At 44.2% G+C, this 12,604-nt stretch overlaps 1 protein-coding gene across 10 annotated transcripts in view; it reads right to left on the reverse strand.

The window, feature by feature from the left end:
- The window catches only part of PHF14 (PHD finger protein 14), a 233,952-nt gene that overhangs the window by 90,081 nt on the left and 131,267 nt on the right, over positions 1–12,604 (reverse strand). The window lies entirely within an intron of this gene.

The following is a 12,604-nucleotide window of genomic DNA, read 5'->3' on the forward strand; positions in this document are numbered from 1 at the left end:
TTTGAACCGGGAATAAAAGTGTCCAATCTGCCGATCGGTGTTGGTCCCAGGAGTTGAACCCGCACTTATCAGCAAGTTATCACCTATTCTATGGATAAGTGATAATGGGGTTGTCCAGTGAAAACAAGTTAAGTTTTGATTCCTGCTGCTCAAACCAGTCACAAATCCAAAGAAAAGTCTTACCGCTCTCACATGGCATCATCCTAATCCTGAGAACAACAAGCTGCAGGATTGCCCCATACATCCCAAAGTGCCAAAATTGATGAGCGCTCACTCTGTCAGTCTCCTAGACACAGACAGAAAAAGCTGCAGCTTCATACCCCTCCTCTCTATTAGTGCTGTCATGTAAGGGTACACTACTGTATATGGATCTGTCAAGTACAATATCGCGTGTCCTTTCTAGCTCTCCGTACCGACCATAAAATCAAAAGATGTATTTCCACGCTCACATACGAGGAATAAAATCTGCAGCTGCATCCCCCTCCTCCTCTACTAGTGCAGACAAGCAGACGCTCAGTGCGATGCACCAGATACTACACCAGCAACTAAAATCTGCGTCTGCTGACTGCATTCAGATTGCAGCTCCGCAGGTGATTGGAGGACATTGGATATATTTGCTGCTGGTTTTAAGACACGAGACATGTCAGCAAACAAGCCATAATTATAAAGAGGCGGTGGAAACATAGAAGAAAAGACTGAAGCAATATCCTGCCACCGGGAAAGGACAAGTGAGCTGTTCTATATTTCAATATTCCACAATGAGCTTCAGAAAGGTCATTCTGCGGGAGATATATGTGGCCATTCTTCCTCTCATTACACGGCAGGATTGTTATGCCGTACACATCACCTCTCCGCGCCTATTAATGAAGCTGGAATGATGTGCTCGCCCTACTGTAATCCACGAAGCTGGAGAGAAGACTTTTCTGCTCACATCCTCATGGACAGCACCATTACTGACAGTAATTAAACCAGTGCGGGACTTTAATAATGAGATTTCCCACGAGATGCAATCACATGCGGTGAGGAAAATAAGTATTTGATCCACTGCCGACTTTGCAAGTTTTCCCACCTATAAAGAATGGAGAGGTCTGTAACTTTTATCGTAGGTACACTTCACCTATGAGAGAATCTAAAAATAAAATCCAGAAAATCACATTGTAGGATTTTTACATAATTTGCATTTTATTGCATGAAATAAGTATTTGATACAACAGAAAAACAGAACTTAACATTTGGTGCAGAAACCTGTGTGTGCAATTACAGAGGTCAGATGTTTCCTGTAGTTCTTGACCAAGTTTGCACACACTGCAGCAGGGATTTTGGCCCCCTCCTCCATACAGATCTTCTCCAAATCTTCCAGTTTTCTGGGCAATCTTGAGTTTCAGCTCCCTCCAAAGATTTTCTATCGGGTTCAGGCCTGGACACTGGCTAGGCCACTCCAGTACCTTGAAATGCTTCTTATGGAGCCACTCTTTAGTTGCCCTGGCTGTGTTTCGGGTCACTGTCATGCTGGAAGACCCAGGTACAACCCATCTTCAATGCTCTTACTGAGGGAAGGAGCTTGTAGGCCAAAATCTCGCGATAAATGACCCCATCCATCCTCTTTTCAATACAGTGCAGTCGTCCTGTTCACTTTGCAGAAAAGCACCCCCAAAATATAATGTTTCCTCCACCATGCTTCGCGGTTGGGATGGTGTTCTTGGGGTTGTACTCATCCTCCTCCAAACATGGAAAGTGGAGTTGATACCAAAAAGTTATGTTTTGGTCTTATCTGACCACATGACCTCCTCTGTATCATCCAGATGGTCATTGATGAACTTCAAACAGGCCTGGACATGTGCTGTCGTGAGCAGGGGGACCTTTCTTGCCCTGCAAGATTTTAATCAATGACAGCGTAGTCTGCTTATAATGGTAATGTTTAAGATTGTGGTTCCAGCTCTCTTCAGGTCACTGACCAGAGCCTCCTGTGTTGTTCTGGGCTGATTCCTGACCTCTCTCAGAATCATCCTTACCCCACAAGGCGAGATCTTGCATGGAGCCCTGGACAGAAGAAGATTGACAGTCATCTTATGTTTCTTCCATTTTTTAATAATTGTGCCAATAATTGAGACTTCTCACCAATCTGCCTTCCTATTGTCCTGTAGTCCATCCCAGTCTTGTGCAGGTCTACAATTTTATCCCTGGTGTCCTTAGACAGCTCTTTGGTCTTGGCCATGGTGGAGAGGTTGGAGTATGATTGAGTGTGTGGACAGGTGTCTTTTATACAGGTAATGAGTTCAAACAGGTGCAATTAATACAGGCAATAAGTGCAGAGTAGGAGGCTTCTTAAAGAAACACTAACCGGTATGTGAGAGACAGAATTCTTGCTGGTTGGTCAGTGATCAAATAATTATTTAATGCAATAACATTGTATTTAATTAGGTAAAAATAACACTGATTTTTTTTTTTTACATTCTGGTCTCTCACAGTTGTAGTGTACCAGCAATAAAAATTACAGACTTCTCCATTTTTTCTAGGTGGGAAAACTATTTTACCAACTGTGGGTGTGAGGGTCTATCGTTTCCATAGTCCTACTTTTGCATTCCTGATAGAATTGCTGATGGTGAAGGATGGCAGTGGTTGTAGAAAAGCCATCTCTTGTTCTGCTTCTCCTCCGCACATAACAAGGGCATGCTCAAAATACACCCTCTACAGCACACGCTCCATCTACAGCATGCTCCTGACATCCTCCATCTCATCTTTAGAGCACCTGACCCTTCCCTTCTAGAGGATGCTTGTCCCACAATCTCCCCTTCTAGAGAACGCACGCCCAACACTCTCCCCTTCCAGAGGACGCTTGTCCCACACTCTCCCCTTCCAGAGGACGCTTGTCCCACACTCTCCCCTTCCAGAGGACGCTTGTCCCACACTCTCCCCTTCCAGAGGACGCTTGTCCCACACTCTCCCCTTCCAGAGGACGCTTGTCCCACACTCTCCCCTTCCAGAGGACGCTTGTCCCACACTCTCCCCTTCCAGAGGACGCTTGTCCCACACTCTCCCCTTCCAGAGGACGCTTGTCCCACACTCTCCCCTTCCAGAGGACGCTTGTCCCACACTCTCCCCTTCCAGAGGACGCTCGCCCCACACTCTCCCCTTCTAGAGGACGCTTGTCCCACTCTCTCCCCTTCTAGAGCACGCACCACCAACACTTTCCCCTTCTAGAGCACGCTCGCCCCACACTCTCCCCTTCTAGAGCACGCCCGCCCCACTCTCTCCCCCCTTCTAGAGGACGTTTGTCCCACTCTCTCCCCTTCTAGAGCACACTCGCCCAACACTCTCCCCTTCTATTGCATGCTTATCTCACAATCTTCTCTTCTAGAGCATGTTCGTCCCCCACACACTCTCCCCTTCTAGAGCACGAACGCTCCAGGCTCTCCCCTTCTAGAGCACATTAGCCCCCACACTCTCCCCTTCTAGAGCACACACGCCCCAGGCTCTCCCCTTCTAGAGCATGTTCACCCCCCACACTCTTCCCTTCTAGAACACGCTCCATACACTCTACAGGGCATGCTCACTAAACTCTCCAAGACAAAACAATACGACCTTGAGCTCTTTTATCGATCTCCTCCTCCACCACCCTGAGGCAACGACCTCTGCACATGATACAGAGAATGCTCATTACACTCTCTCATAAAAGTAAATTTGTACCATTTTTGGACAGATTTGTTATATTCATGTGCCTGCTGAAAAGTAAGAAATGAACTAGATGACTTGAAGGAAGTTTACCTCCTTTTTCATCTCCAGTGACCTCCCCTCATGTCATACTGCATGCTCACTATAAATTCCCATAAAAGACAGTGTGACATTATTTTGACTTGTTTCCTCGTGTCCATGTCCTTGCTAGTAAAGCAAAATCGTAAAAGGAATAAGAGATAGAGGCAGCTCAGCTCCTCCTCCAACTCCCAGCCAACTGCTGCACATTGCACAGAGCATGCCCACTACATTCTCCTATCTTAGAATGTAATATTTTCTGAGCTGAGCTTCAGCACCCAGAAATGGCTACTACAAAGGGAATGGAGGGTTGCTTTTCCTGCTCTGTTTACTGTGCACATCCGTCCGTCATTGGAGCTGATTTGGAGGTGTTGGACCGCCATTAATCTGATATTGATGACCTACATGAATATTCTAAGCCTCAAAAATCCATTTTACAGATTTTTGCCGGAAAATCAGAAAATTAAAAAAAAAAACATTATGGATTTTTTTTTTCAATATGTAAAATATTTATACTGATAAATGGTTAAAATTGAAACATTGGTGGTGAAGAAACAAACGGCAGCTGAGCTCTCCAACAAGAAAACCCATCGCCCTGAGACTGAATGTCATGTAATTTTCCGCTCAAAATTAGTTAGTTCTTGATCGATACAGTTGATCCTAATTGTACAATGTAAATGAGATAAACAAGATAATGACTGAGAGGAGGAAGGGGGAAACTCATTTTATTTACCGCGCTTCCCAAGTCCATCCAATTTCATTACAGTGGAGGATATCTTATCAGCGAGCCTGCAGAAGGCTAAATGTGCACACCAGGGGCCTCACTACACTACGTGCACGGACAAAGCTGCCGCAGAGCCAAGAACCCGACATGACGGATGAGGATCAGACGGGCGCTGCTCGCTCTAGGAGAGCAGATGAAGAATTCACAGAGTGGTCGAGATATTTTTGTATTTGTAATTCGAGTAATAATAACAGTCTGTGAAATTTGACAATCCAGTAGGAAGAAATATTAGGTTTAAGTACGGTAGGTTAACAGACATAGAAAACAGAAGCTCAGTCACTTAAAAAGCATGATAACATGAAGAAAAGGGTCACAGGGTGAAGAACACAGTGACAGGTTGTGACAGGTAAGAAGGGGGCTAATATGAGGAAAAGCTCCTCTATCCATGTCTGATAACCCTGGAGATTGTACAGGGGAAGAGAGGATGGTGACAGGCTGTAAGTAGTAAGAAGGGGGATAACAAGAGGAAAAGTTCCTGTATCCCCTTCTGATATCCCTGGAGACTATACAGGGGAAGAGATGACGGTGACAGGTTGTAAGTAGTAAGAAGGGGGATAACATGAGGAAAAGTTCCTGTATCCCCTTCTGATATCCCTGGAGACGGTACAGGGGAAGAGAGGATGGCGACAGGCTGCAAGTAGTAAGAAGGGGGATAACATGAGGAAAAATTCCTGTATCCCCTTCTGATATCCCTGGAGACTGTACAGGGGAAGAGAGGATGGTGACAGGCTGTAAGTAGTAAGAAGGGGGATAACATGAGGAAAAATTCCTGTATCCCCTTCTGATATCCCTGGAGACTATACAGGGGAAGAGAGGATGGTGACAGGCTGTAAGCAGTAAGAAGGGGGATAACATGAGGAAAAGTTCCTGTATCCCCTTCTGATATCCCTGGAACCGGTACAGGGGAAGAGAGGATGGTGACAGGCTGTAAGTAGTAAGAAGGAGGATAACATGAGGAAAAGTTCCTGTATCCCCTTCTGATATCCCTGGAGACGGTACAGGGGAAGAGAGGATGGTGACAGGCTGCAAGTAGTAAGAAGGGGGATAACATGAGGAAAAATTCCTGTATCCCCTTCTGATATCCCTGGAGACTGTACAGGGGAAGAGAGGATGGTGACAGGCTGTAAGTAGTAAGAAGGGGGATAACATGAGGAAAAATTCCTGTATCCCCTTCTGATATCCCTGGAACCGGTACAGGGGAAGAGAGGATGGTGACAGGCTGTAAGTAGTAAGAAGGAGGATAACATGAGGAAAAGTTCCTGTATCCCCTTCTGATATTCCTGGAGACGGTACAGGGGAAGAGAGGATGGTGACAAGATGTAAGCAGTAAGAAGGGGGATAACATGAAGAAAAGTTCCTGTATCCCCTTCTGATATTCCTGGAGACGGTACAGGGGAAGAGATGATGGTGACAAGATGTAATTAGTAAGAAGGAGGATAACATGAGGAAAGTTCCTGTATCCCCTTCTGATATTCCTGGAGACAGTACAGGGAAAGAGATGATGGTGACATGATGTAATTAGTAAGAAGGGGGATAACATGAGGAAAAGTTACTGTATACCCTTCTGATATCCCTGGAGACTATACAGTGGAAGAGATGATGGTGACAGGCTGTAAGCAGTAAGGAGGATAACATGAGGAAAGTTCCTGTATACCCTTCTGATATCACTGGACTCTGTACAGGGGAAGAGATGAGAGTGACAGGATGAAATTTGTAAGAAGGAGGATAACATGAGGAAAACTTCCTGTTTCCCTTTCTCAGATTCCTGGACTCTATACAGGTGAAGAGATGATAGCAACAGGATGTAATCAGTAAGAAGGAGGATAACATGAAGAAAAGTTCATGTATCCCCTTCTGATATCCCTGGACACTGTTACAAGAGAAGTACTGACAACGACAAGCTGTGATTGCTAAGAAGAGGGAGAAAATGACGAAAAGTTCCTGCATCTCCCTTCTGACATCTCTAGACACTGTACAAGAGAATATATGATGGCGACAAGCTGTGATTGCAAAAAGATAACATGAAGAAAAGTTCCTGTATCCACTTCGGATATCGCTGGAGACTGTACAGGGAAGAGATGACAATAACATGCTTTGATTAGTAAAAGGATAACAAGAAGAAAAGTTCCTGCATGTCCTTCTGATGTTACTAGAGGCCGTGCATTGGGATAGATTATTTACTTATCCATCATACACCATCATCAGGGAGGCGTCTGATTGGCTGCAAATGTATTCGGCAGAAGCACAACAAGCCCAGACATATAGCGAATGTCACTAAAGGGAATATGTCAGCAGGTTTTTGATATGTAATTTGAGAGCAGTATGATGTAGGGGAAAATCCTCAGATTCCAACCATGTATCACCTGCTAGTCCGCTTGCTGTCATTTTGATAAAATCCCAGTTTTATCTGCTGCAGATCTAGCAGAGCTCTGAATGCTGAGCTCTGTATAACCCTGCCTACACCTCTGACTGGCAGTTTTCTGTGTACATTGTCAGAAAGCCGAGACCAGCAAGTGAAACATCACTGGTATCTGGGTCTCTGTCCCTATATCATACTGCTCTCAAATTACATAGAGATTCAGAACTATTTGTGTTAACAACTATCTTCAGTGTAATAAAAAAGAAGGATCGATGATCCGGCCCCCACAGAGCCTCTCCAAGATGTTTGGAACAACCTCCTGCCGATATCCTACAAAAACTATGTGCAAGTGACGAAAAGAAGTGATGAAGGCGAAGGGCGGTCACCAAATAATGATCGGATTTAGGGCTCGTTTTTTGTTCACTCTGCGCTTTGTTAACTGAGAAAAATGAATTAATTACAGTGAATGGAAATATTCTGATTGACATTCAGAATCTGAAAAAATATACAGACCTAAAAAAAATCTCACAAAGCAGGGTTTGCTACAAGTATATCGAGCCTACGGAATCCATCATGAGCAAAGGACAACAGTGGAACACTCTCTCTGATTGGATACAATGTATCAGTGGCGGGAATGTGTGAGTCAACAATGTGTACATTTCACTTATGAGACACCTGATGAAGACTATTAGCCGAAACGCGTTGTGCTTGCCAAGTTTTATGGTTGGTAGCTCCAACAATTTTTTTTACACATTATATATATATACTAGCTGAAGAGCCCGGCGTTGCCTGGGCATAGTAAATATCTGTGGTTAGTTATAGCACCTCACTTCTCTTATTTTCCCATCACGCCTCTCATTTTCCCCCTCACATCTCTCATTTTCTCCCTTACACCTCATTTTCCCCCTCACTCCTCTGATTCCCCCCTCACTCCTCTCATTCCCCCCTAACACTTGTCATTTCGACCTCACATCTGTCATTTTCCGATCACTCCACTATTTTCCCTCACTCCTCTCATTTTGCACTCACACCTTTCATTTTCACCTCACACCCCTCATTTTCACCTCACACCTCTCATTTTCCCCTCAGTATATACATGTTTGTCATCTCCCTTATATATAATATACACCTGTATGTCATCTCCTGTATATAGTATATACCTGTATGTCATCTCCTGTATATAGTATATACCTGTATGTCATCTCCCCTGTAAATATTATATACCTGCTGTATGTCATCTCCTCCTGTATATTGTATATACCTATGTGTCATCTCCTCCTGTATATAGTATATACCTATATGTCATCTCTTCTGTATATACTATATACCTGTATGTCATCTCCTCCTATATATAGTATATACCTGTATGTCATCTCCTGTATATAGTATATACCTGTATATAGTATATACCTGCTGTATGTCATCTCCTCCTCTATATACCTATGGGTCATCTCCTCTTTTATATAGTATATACCTGTATGTCATCTACTCCTGTATATAGTATATACCTGTAAGTCATCTCCTCCTGTATATAGTATATACTTGTATGTCATCTGCTCCTGAATATAGTATATATCTGTGTGTCATCTCCTCCTGTATATAGTATATACGTGTGTCATCCCCCCTGTATATAGTATATACCAGTGTGTCATCTCCTCCTGTATATAGTATATACCTGTATGTCATCTCCTCCTGTATATACCTGTGTCTCATCTCCTCCTGTATATAGTATATACTTGTGTCATCTCCCCTTTATATAGTATATACCAGTGTGTCATCTCCTCCTGTATATAGTATATACCTGTATGTCATCTCCTCCTGTATATACCTGTATGTCATCTCCTCCTGTATATACCTGTGTCTCATCTCCTCCTGTATATAGTATATACTTGTGTGTCATCTCCCCTGTATATAGTATATACACCTTTGTCATCTCCCCGCATATAGTATATACCAGTGTGTCATCTCCTCCTGTATATAGTATATATTTGTGTGTCATCTCCCCTGTATATAGTATGTACCTGTATGTCATCTCCTCCTGTATATAGTATGTACCTGTATGTCATCTCCTGTATATAGTATATACCTGTGTGTCATCTCCCCTGTATATAGTATACATGTGTGTGTCATCTCCTCCTGTATATAGTATATACCTGTGTGTCATCTCCTCCTGTATACAGTATATACCTGTGTGTCATCTCTCCTGTATATAGTATATATCTGTATGTCATCTCCTCCTGTATATAGTATAGACCTGTGTGTCATCTCCTCCTGTATATAGTATATATCTGTGTATCATCTCTCCTGTATATAGTATATACCTGTGTGTCATCTCCCCTGTATATAGTATATATCTGTATGTCATCTCCTCCTGTATATAGTATATACGCGTGTCATCTCCCCTGTATATAGTATATATGTGTGTGTCATCTCCTCCTGTATATAGTATATATCTGTATGTCATCTCCTCCTGTATTAGACCCCGTTCACACGTTATTTGGTCAGTATTTTTACCTTAGTATTTGTAAGCTAAATTGGCAGCCTGATAAATCCCCAGCCAACAGGAAGCCCTCCCCCCTGGCAGTATATATTAGCTCACACATACACATAATAGACAGGTCATGTGACTGACAGCTGCTGTATTTCCTATATGGTAAATTTGTTGCTCTTGTAGTTTGTCTGCTTATTAATCAGATTTTTATTTTTGAAGGATAATACCAGACTTGTGTGCGTTTTAGGGCGAGTTTCATGTGTCAAGTTGTGTGTGTTGAGTTGCGTGTGGCGACATGCATGTAGCGACTTTTGTGAGATGAGTTTTGTGTGGCGACATGCGTGTAGCAACCTTTTGTGTGTCAAGTTGCATGTGACAGGTTAGTGTAGCAAGTTGTGTGCAGCAAGTTTTGCGCGTGGCGAGTTTTATGTGGTGCGTTTTGAGTATGTGCAAGTTTTGTGTGAGGCAACTTTTGCATGTGTTGCAACTTTTGTACATGTGGCAATCTTTCCGCGTGTGCAAGTTTTGCGTGTGGCGAGTTTTCCATGAGGTGAGTTTTGCACGTGTGGTGAGTTTTGCGTGAGCCTAGTTTTGCATGTGGTGAGTTTTGCGTGTGGCGAGTTTTGAGCGGCGACTTTTGTATTTCGACTTTTATGTGGCGAGGTTGGTGTATGTGTGGTGAAATGTGTGCTGAGGGTGGTATATGTGTTCAAGCACGTGGTAGTGTGTGGCGCATTTTGTGTGTGTGTTCATATCCCCATGTGTGGTGAGTATCCCATGTCGGGGCCCAACTTTAGCAACTGTACGGTATATACTCTTGGATGCCATCGCTCTCATTCTTTAAGTCCCCCTTGTTCACATCTGGCAGCTGTCAAATTCGCCTCCAACACTTTTCCTTTCACTTTTTCCCCCATTATGGAGACAGGGGCAAAATTGCCCTATGACGCTCTCGGGGTCCAGACGTGTGACTGTGCAAAATTTTGTGGCTGTAGCTGTGACGGTGCAGATGCCAATCCCGGACATACATAATAATAAATATATATATATATATATATATATATATATATATATATATATATATATATATACACACATATATATATATATACACATATATATACATACACATATATACATACATACATACATACACACACACATACATACCTCCCAACTTTTGAAGATGGGAAAAAGGGACAGAGTTTGCGGCAAATTTTGGGCCACACCTCTGACCACACCCATTCATAATTAGTCACACCCATATCCACGTCCCAACCACACCCATTTAGCACTGCTGATCACACTGTTTCATATACAATAATTATAAACAAAAAAATATGGCCACACAGTGCTCCATATTGTATAATGACCACACATGATGCTCCATACTGTATAATGGCCGCACATGATGCTCCATACTGTATAATGGCCACACAGTGCTCCATACTGTATAATGGCCACACATGATGCTCCATACTGTATAATGACCACACATGATGCTCCATACTGTATAATGACCACACATGATGCTCCATACTGTATAATGACCGCACATGATGCTCCATACTGTATAATGACCGCACATGATGCTCCATACTGTATAATGACCGCACATGATGCTCCATACTGTATAATGACTGCACATGATGCTCCATACTGTATAATGGCCACACAGTGCTCCATACTGTATAATGGCCACACAGTGCTCCATACTGTATAATGGCAACACATGATGCTCCATACTGTATAATGACTGCACATGATGCTCCATACTGTATAATGGCCACACAGTGCTCCATACTGTATAATGGCCACACAGTGCTCCATACTGTATAATGGCCACACATGATGCTCCATACTGTATAATGACCGCACATGATGCTCCATACTGTATATTGGCCGCACATGATACTTCGTACCGTATAATGGCCACACATAGCTACTCCTACACACGCGGCTCCGCTCATACGTGCTCCGCTCCATACACCTCATACACACACGGCTCCGCTCCATACACCTCATACACACACGGCTCCGCTCCATACACCTCAAACACACGGCTCCGCTCCATACACCTCATACACACACGGCTCCGCTCCATACACCTCATACACACACGGCTCCGCTCCATACACCTCATACACACACGGCTCCGCTCCATACACCTCATACACACACGGCTCCGCTCCATACACCTCATACACACACGGCTCCGCTCCATACACCTCATACACACACGGCTCCGCTCCATACACCTCATACACACACGGCTCCGCTCCATACACCTCATACACACACGGCTCCGCTACATACACCTCATACACACACGGCTCCGCTCCATACACCTCATACACACACGGCTCCGCTCCATACACCTCATACACACATGGCTCCGCTCCATACACCTCGTACACACATGGCTCTGCTACATCCACACTGCACACCTCCTGACCCCACACAAGGCATTACTTACCTCATCCTGCAGCACCATGTGGCAAGTTGGCAACCAGCACAGCCGGGTCCTGCAATCCACGGAGGTCCCGATCATGTGACCCCTGACTCCTCCCCTCCTGTGACCTCATCACAGGTCCTGTGCGCAGAAAGCAGGCAGCCATACGGAAGGGTAAGGGCCCGGGGCATGGCTTAACACAAGGGGGCGTGTCGGTCCTGCTGTCTGCGGGAAGCAGAGCGTCCCGTACTGGACAGCGGGGCAAAGGCTCAAAGCTCAAAACCGGGACAGTCCCGCACAATGAGGGACGGTTGGGAGATATAATCTATATATATATATATACACATACATATATACATACACACACATACACACACACTGTATGTATATTAGATATACATGTATATTAACATGGACAAAACAGAATTCATCATCTTTCCCCCATCTCACGCGACCCCCCAACAAACCTAACCATTACAGTAAATGGCTGCCCACTCTCCCCAGTCCCACAAGCTCGCTGCCTCGGGGTAATCCTTGACGCTGATCTCTCCTTCAAACCACATATCCAAGCCCTTTCCACTTCCTGCCGACTTCAACTCAAAAATATTTCACGAATCCGTTCATTCCTCAACCAAGAATCTGCAAAAACCCTAGTCCATGCCCTCATCATCTCTCGCCTTGACTACTGCAACCTCCTGCTCTGTGGCCTCCCCTCGAACACTCTCGCACCCCTCCAATCTATTCCAAACTCTGCTGCCCGACTAATCCACC

Source organism: Ranitomeya variabilis, chromosome 6 (genome assembly GCF_051348905.1).
Source record: "Ranitomeya variabilis isolate aRanVar5 chromosome 6, aRanVar5.hap1, whole genome shotgun sequence".
Classification (NCBI taxonomy): domain Eukaryota; kingdom Metazoa; phylum Chordata; class Amphibia; order Anura; family Dendrobatidae; genus Ranitomeya; species Ranitomeya variabilis.